Raw genomic sequence first — 8634 nt, 5'->3', positions numbered from 1 at the left:
TCCAGCCTGGGTGACAGAGTAAGACACTGTCTCAAAAAAAAAAAGTTTCTTACTATGATTTTACAGTAGATTACAGTAATCACTGTGGAATGATGCCAACTTGAAAGTCACTAAAATAACCATAATGATCATGGTTTACATTTAGTTGCTTGATAAGCCCTCAACAATATTAAACTTTTCCAGACCCCTGTACTCCAGGAAAACAGCAACAGGTAAGAAATCCTCCTATTCTTTTGTTTTCTGCAATCCCTTACCCCTTTGTGTTCCAGAAAACTGCTAGCCGCAAATAACCCTCCCCTCTACCAATAGATAAGACTTATCTCCTTTCTTTCTGACAATTCCTTGATTTGCCTGATTTTTTTTTTTTTTTTTGAGACGGAGTCTTGCTCTGTGGACCAGGCTGGAGTGCAGTGGCCGGATCTCAGCTCACTGCAAGCTCCGCCTCCTGGGTTCATGCCATTCTCCTGCCTCAGCCTCCCGAGTAGCTTGGGACTACAGGCGCCCGCCACCTCGCCGGGCTAGTTTTTTTGTATTTTTTAGTAGAGACGGGGTTTCACCGTGTTAGCCAGGATGGTCTCGATCTCCTGACCTCATGATCCGCCCGTCTCGGCCTCCCAAAGTGCTGGGATTACAGGCTTGAGCCACCGCGCCCGGCCTATTTGCCTGATTTTATGAAACCCCAAATCCACTTCCTTTTCTTTGAGAGTCCTCACTAAAGCATATTTTCCCTATTGCAATAGACTGGATTCAATCATTTCCTTTATTGTTCAGTTCATTTTGTCTTTGACAGTTTGGGGCCATGACTCAGGTCTGAGCCTTTCCCTTGGGTCCTCTGGTCCTTGGGTTTGCTCCCCCGACCACTGGCTGGAGGACCCAATGGTGAGTCTGCCTCTCAGTTTTGGGTTTGAGACTCTTGTCCATTGACGGCATGGTAAAAATTCGATTTTGATTCTTTTTGAGTACTTGCATGATTTGTACTGCCGGCTTCTTTTGGTTTTATGGTCTGACCATTTGCAACCTCTGTAAATGGGTCCACGGCTTATGGAGATCCTGTCTCTGCTGGGGGAGGCATGACAATCTGCTTTGTTACTCTTTTCTGTTTGTGTATTTGTCTTTTTGAGATTAACTCAATTAAGAATACAATGAGTTTTATATTTGTATTTATGCTTGATCCATGGCTAAAATTTTATTTTATTTTATTTTTTGAGACAGGGTCTCTGACGCCCAGGTGGGTGTGCAGTGGAGTGATCACAGCTCGCTGCAGTTTCAACCTCCTGGGCTCAAGTGATCTTTCCACCTCAGCCTGCTAAGTACGTGGGACTACAGGCACGCATCACCATTCCCAGCTAATTCTTGTGTTTTTGTAGAGATGAGGTCTTGCCATGTTGCCCAGGCTGGTCTTGAACATCGGAGTTCAAGTGATCTGCTTGCCTTCACCTCTCAAAGTACTGGGATTACAGGTGTGAGTCTCCAGCCCGACCCCATGGCTAAAATTTTAAAATCGAAGCTATAAGCTATCTGTATCTGTATGTACAGTATATACATGTCAGTGAGTCTGTAACATTTTCCTACCCCTGGATGGCATTATATTATAAAATCTCTTAAAGGTCCTCTATATTGATTGGCTTTGGAATAAATAAATATGTATATCAAAAGCGTATTCCTGAAGTTCCCGTGTATGACGTGGGAGAGGCTATACCTTTGGGTCTGTTAATAAATGTGTTTTTTTTTTTTTTTTTTTTTTTGCCACTTTCAGAAGTTGAACTAAAGGGGATGTGCTTTTGTTGAGGGAAAAAGAGAGTAGTTTTGTTCTAAAGTAAAATGACTGGTTGTTCTAAATGAGACAGAGGAAAGTTTAGGACCAAACACAAATGGATAAAGAAAGTTGTGGAAAGTTTGCGGAAATGGAATTTTGTTTGCTGTGGTCAAAGCTGGCTAAGGTTTGTGATTTATTTGTAAGATTTTCTAAAAGATCTTTAGTAGGAGGGATTGTACTGATGCAAAACTGTAGTTTGATTCTCTCAAACTATATTTTGAGAGAATTTTGCTCAAATGACAACATTTTCTTCTCTTATTGGTCTGCTCTTGATAAGCAATTATAAAAGATTATAAAAGCAATTATTCTTACCTTTTGTGTAATCTGCCCAGATAACAAAGATTCTGAGTACTGTGAAACGTACTGTGCTTTTTGTTGACTTTGTCATGTCCTTGATTATTTAAGAGAACAAAGTGTTCTCACTTTTGAAAGAGCTGAGTTAAGATTCTTCACCATCGTGTTACCTCCTACATTTATTTCTTAGAGCTGTTATCACTTTGATGAAATTGATAGCCAAGTATTATTCTCAGTAATCCATGATCATATCTTGATCAATGTTCAAATCTCCTGACAGCTTTTGATATCTTGCCTTTCCTAAATTGAATCCTAAATGATATTTTTTATACCGAATACTGTCTTTTAGATTTTGGAGAAGGTGCCTAGAGAAATCACAAGGGATTTATTCTTTTAGCTTGCGAAAAAGGAAGGGTCTAGAAATAATTAGGTTTATTTGATATGCTACTATCATGGAAAGCGTTGGCAAATCAGAAAAGAAGCATAACCTTCCCTAGGTTAAATTTGCATCAGTTAAATGTTGTTACTATAAATATTTTGAAATTATATGCTATATGGGGAGTTTCTAAAGAATTGTCAATGCCCTCTCTGTCCATGATATATTTCTATTTCCCAGAGTCCTGGTACTATTTTGCCTAATATTAGACAGCAACAGTGTGGTGTTAGCAGTCATCATTCCATTTACTTTTTATCAGTGCTAACTTGGTCAGAACTTTACTTCTTTAATTTGAATCTAGCATCTTTTAGACCAGTGGTTTTCAAGTTGGGATTCATATCACTTACCTACGGAGTTTTATTAGTATACAGATGTTAAGGACTTACTCCAGACTTTCTGAATCCCTGAACTTGATGTTTTCCACATATTTTTGGTATATTCTAACTATGTACTTAATATTCGTGGTGTATTATGTCTTGGGATTATTATATGCCATATCTGAAGAATTTTTTTTTTTTTTTTTTTTTTTTTTTTGAGACGGAGTCTCACTCTGTCACCCTGGCTGGAGTGCAGTGGCACAATCTCAGCTCACTGCAATCTCCGCCTCCCAGATTCAAGCGATTCTCCTGCCTCAGCTTCCCAAGTAGCTGGGAAGAGAGGCACCTGCCACCACGCCCAGCTAATTTTTGTATTTTTAGTAGAGACTGTGTTTCACCATATTGGCTAGGCTGGCCTCGAACTCCTGACTTCAGGTGATCCACCCACCTTGGCCTCCCAAAGTGCTGGGATTACAGGCGTGAACGACCGCAATCAGCCAAAGAAATTTTTCTCTGTAAAAACATTGTTTATCCACTTTCACAAACTAGATATAAAATCCACCCTTCTTTGAAAATAGGATTAATCACTATGTTTATGGGTATTGTGTCTAACACGTGTTTTGGATTGGCTTTATTTTGTTTTATACACCATAGAAACAACCAAACTTTCTTGTCAGTTACATTGTTCTTATAATAAACTTTCCTGAGGCTTTTTTCATTTTTGAAAAAGATGACAATGTGGGTAAGATAACAAGATCCAATCCACTTTGCAAGTAGATACCACAAGTGCTTTTTTTGTTTTGTTTTGTTTTTGAGACAGAGTCTTACTCTATTGCCCGGGCTGGAGTGCAGTGGCCTGATCTCAGCTCACTGCAACCTCCACCTCCTGGGTTCAAGTGATTCTTCTGCCTCAGCCTCCCAAGTAGCTGGGACTATAGGTGTATGCCACATGCCTGGCTATTTTTTTTTTTTTTTTAGTAGAGTCTACTGTGGGTGTCACCATATTGGCCAGGCTGGTCTCGAACTCCTGACCTTGTGATCCACCCACCTCAGCCTCCCAAAGTGCTGGGATTACAGGCATGAGCTGCCTGGCCTATTGTTGCTGTATTAATGCTTTATTTTTGGGGATATAAGGAGCCCTCTAAGCTGTCTTTTCTCTTAAGTGTCTATAACTCATAACAGCTTAGTTGATTATGCTTTTATAAACTGAAATGAAACATTTGTCTTTCTCCCCCTGTCTGATCTCTTCAGAATTCAGGAACTATTAAGTATTTTATTTTCATGGTACTGTAACTATTTGAATAGGTTCAATAATGAGGTCCTCGTTGTCAGCAGGACATAATTGGAATCCTTGCTTGTGCAATTGTGGCTTTGCCTAGAATGTCATATTTGAGAATTATGCTTATTTAATTAGATATGACCAAACACTTTTAAGGAACAAAGGCTTACTTTATGGAGCCAATGCTTACAGAGCCCTCTTGGGAAAACTGTCCTCTACTTGGCTTGTAGGATTCCTAGGATTTCAGTTGAGTAAGAGCAGTTACTTCCTGGGAGGTTCAGGAATGTGAAAATATTTTGGGAACCTGAAGAAGTGTGGAATTTACTGAAATCTATAGGTAATGCAGGAGAGATCTGGTGGTAAGTTCTTGGCTCTTAGTTTCCTAAACTTAAGTGGCTTTTAAAAGTCCAACCTGAGATTCCTTATGAACACTTTCATTAAAGCAAACTTAAGAAGACCTATATATGGTAAATTATACTCTTCTTGCTGCACTTATATAAATAATCAGGCTAAATGTAATGAGACCACCATTATTTTGTGTTGAAGGATAATCTCTCTTTGAGAATATTTTTGATCAAGAAAAAGGTGACTGTAGAGAGAAATTCTGTGTGTCAATGGAAAATTATTTCCCAGAGTAAATCTTTCCCAGTTATCAGATTCTAGCCCTCTTCATTCCTTTTGAGCTATTTTGCACCTTTATGTAAATTGCAGATACTTCATGGATATGCACAATCTATCTTTCTGGTAGATATTTAGTTGTCTTTGTTACCTCCTTAGCAGGTAAAAAAAGAAAAAGAACACCTGTGGTACCTACTTGCAAACTGGACTGGATCCTGTTACCTTGCCGAAATTGTCAGTCCACACCAAATATTCAGTTCTTCCAGTTTCTTTCAATATCTAGCTACAACATTCCATGCTAAGTTTTCCAGTTTTCATCCCTCCCACCTGACCTGGTATCATGAAGCACGAAAACCTGATTACCCAAATTTTTATTTACTGAAACTCCAAGTTGCCTTGCTCTGGCTCTTTTCTCTAGGATCCTAAGAAGCCCTGAGAGCTAAGGTCCAACAACTTGATGTAAACCTCAAAGGATTCATCATTGCAACAGATTACTCATGGGCTGAACTTTTCCCTGGACACACTGCTGTCTGGCTGCTGTTTGGGCCTTTAGAGAAGGAAGTCCAGCAAAATGCTCAGGTCATGCATGCTCTTATATGGGAGGCAACCAAGACTGTGGACAATATCACCAAAGTATTGACATCCTAACTTCAAGAAACCCAATGAATGGTGTTGCGTAAGCGAAAGATTTTCCTCCACTGACCTCCTGGCATCTGTCAGACTATATACTGTGTGGTTTCAACTCCTAGCTCTTTAGTTTAATGCAATGTTTCACATTAAATATCTCTCTTTTTAAATGTAAGATGCCTAATATCCAGGACTTGAAAAGAACTGATTTTTGCCACCACCTGTCAACAGATGGTTCAACTAATTTTACAAGAACAATGTCAACAAGACCCCCTGAGAAATTGTTTCTTAGACCTTGCTTTGCCCCCCTACAGAGGGCTTATGATCGCTTCTGAGTTGTTCATCGAGGAATAATATTCACTTGTTTTGAACTGAAGGAGGAACTAGGAATGTTAAATTTTATCTGAGCCCTGTCCCCACAGGAAACAGTGACAGTTAAGAACTCCTCTCACTGTTTTGTATTCTGGGAAATGATTAACGACAAAGAATCATCCTCCTCCTCATGACATAGGTAAGACCTGCCTCCATGCATCCTCATGATTTTCTTGTTTACCCACCTCGATAAAACCCCAGCCTCCCTGCTTGCTCTTTAGCGTTCCTCACTCATGAGTGTTCTCTCTGTTGCAATAGCCTGAATAAAATCATCTCTTTAGTTGTCTGGTGCATTTTGTGTTTCACATCCCATAGAGTACATTCCAGCTGCCCAGAAGGATAGGATAGGGCAGGATTGCCTGGGATGTGAAGGAAAAGACCATGAAGAAGAGGAGAATGTTGTGAGCATGATGGACAGAGTCCTAACCATGAATATCTCCCTCATAGCTAGCAACAGTGTCAACAGAGCCAGCAGTAAATTGCTGGGTATCTTCCACTTGTCTCTCCAGACCTAGCGCTCTTTATGGACAATGTCAGTAGGCTCTAGTTTCTTGTTGGGTTGAACCTACCAAGAGATTTGGCAGAATATTAGAGGACAGGAGGATGGAGGTTGGGGAATTTATTTTCCTGATCTCTCCCTGGCTGTGCCCCTACACAACTCTATTCTATACTACTCTCCCCTTTTGAGTTCCCATAATGATTCCCTCCCCTCATCCCTTCAGCCTTCACAGTAGTGGTACCTCCTCTGCCTCTGGCGCTAACCTCTGCACTTTCCCTTGTGGCTTTCCTACACCCATGCCTCTATTCATAGTCCCTTTGTAAATGCACACATCCTTGAAATATCCTAATGTGAGCGTGCTGTTTCCTGTTGAGACCTGGTTGACACAGTTAAAATTCATTTTAGAACCACAGGAGACACTTTGTGCTTCCAAAATCCAATCTCCTACCACCCTTGAGAAGAACCATTGCTTGAATTACTTTCAGACAACAAGGTCCGCCATGATCTAGCTCCTTTCTCACCTCTGCACCCCTTATTCATTCCACGCTCAACCAACTGAAATTGTTTGAAGTTCTTTAAGCATGGAATGTTATTTTATTCTATTGTGCTTTGGCCTAGGCTACAGCTAGGATACCCTTGTTCCCACACCCTTCCCCAGAACCTGCCTCTGGCAAACTTTTATTGACTTTTCAGGCCTCAGGTTAAGGACTCTTTCCCAGAAATCTCCCTGTGAGTCCCTCAAGTAGTGATGTGCACCCACACCTCCCCACCCTGTTGTACGTACCTCCAGTCCTGCACCTGTCACAGTCCTAGAGTGATTTGTCTTCATGTTTGTCTCCCCAGGACTTTCCTAGGCCCATGCACACAGGGGCTGGGGTCTTCTCAGTTCTTAATAGCATATGGTTTGCATATTACTAGTATTAGTAATATGAATTAGAAATATTGGTGGGTCGAATTACATCAAGAATACAATGGTCAAGCGCGGTGGCTCACGCCTGTAATCCCAGAACTTTGGGAGGCTGAGGCAGGTGGATCATAAGGTCTGCAGTTCGAGACCAGCCTGACCAACATGGTGAACCCCCAGCTCTACTAAAAATACAAAAATTAGCTGAGTGTGATGGCATACACCTGTAATCCCAGCTACTCGGGAGGCTGAGGGAGGATAATTGCTTGAATCTGGGAGGCGGAGGTTGCAGTGAGCCGAGATCACGCCATTGGACTCCAGCCTCGGTAACAGAGTGAGACTCCACTCAGAAAAACAGACAAACAAAAAAGAATACAAGTCATGTAGGGATAGTGAAGGAGGAGAGAGGCATTGGTAAAGGGAGGAGTGAGGTGTTGAATCTTGACGTTTTGCTAGCATGGCCCCAAATACCTTTTACAGCATAATAAGAAAAGAGAAAGAAAAAGCTTCAGAGTTACTATCTTAGCTCAAACTGGGTCACCCTAAAGCAGGGGTTTTTCAAATTTGTCTTCTGTCTAGGGAGGCAAACTACATAAACTAATACACTGAACCCTGGCCTGAAGAGCCCCAAGGCTTTAATAAATAAAGAGCTGCACCAGGCCAAATAAGAACATAACACTACCAAATGTTACTGTGTCTCGAGTTACAACAATGTTTCCTGGGCTCAGGCCCAAGAGCAGCTCAGAGAACATGAAAGAATTTTTTTGCTTCTTTTAAAATCTTCTTTGATCAAAGAGACAACTTTGGTATTTCCCAAAACGAAAGTGGACATCTCCAGTCTGCTTAAGGCTCCTTCTTGACTCTGGCTTGAAATGAAAGGCTATTTCTGGATCCTGTCTGTCTAAGCCATTCTCTCCTCTGTGACTTCTCCATTTATTTTGGACAAAAACACAGCTTGTGTTGAAAACATAATTCTGCTGAGTATGGTGGGTCCTTTGTTAACAAGACCTCTCTTATAGAGAAAGAGAGAGTAATTCTTGGGATAAATGGCCCCTACCCCACCATAGAATATTAGAATATTTTGATTAGAAGGGACCTTAAAAATTATATAATCAATCTTTAATTTTTACAGGTGAGAGAACTAAAGTCTAGCATGGTGATCAAATTTGCCAATGTCCTAGAGGAGCTACAAAATTGGTTTAGAATTCTGATATTGTGCTCTATTCATTTAACACTTTCTGTTACTTTAGATACCTCTAACTTTCAATCCATTCATCAATAAAAAGTTATTTCAAGCATCTGTTAAGTGCTCAATGTCGATCATACCACTATTAAAAAGAAAGCTTAATTTTTACAAACCCAATGTGTGGTAGAGACTTTTGTGGTTCACCCACAACCCACATCCAATTTTCCTTTCCTTCTGGTCACATGAGATAATTAGACTTCTCTGCCCCCACTGCAATTGGGAAGGA

This window comes from Piliocolobus tephrosceles, chromosome 11 (genome assembly GCF_002776525.5).
Source record: "Piliocolobus tephrosceles isolate RC106 chromosome 11, ASM277652v3, whole genome shotgun sequence".
Classification (NCBI taxonomy): Eukaryota; Metazoa; Chordata; class Mammalia; order Primates; family Cercopithecidae; genus Piliocolobus; species Piliocolobus tephrosceles.
Note: the sequence above shows the minus strand (reverse complement) of the source record.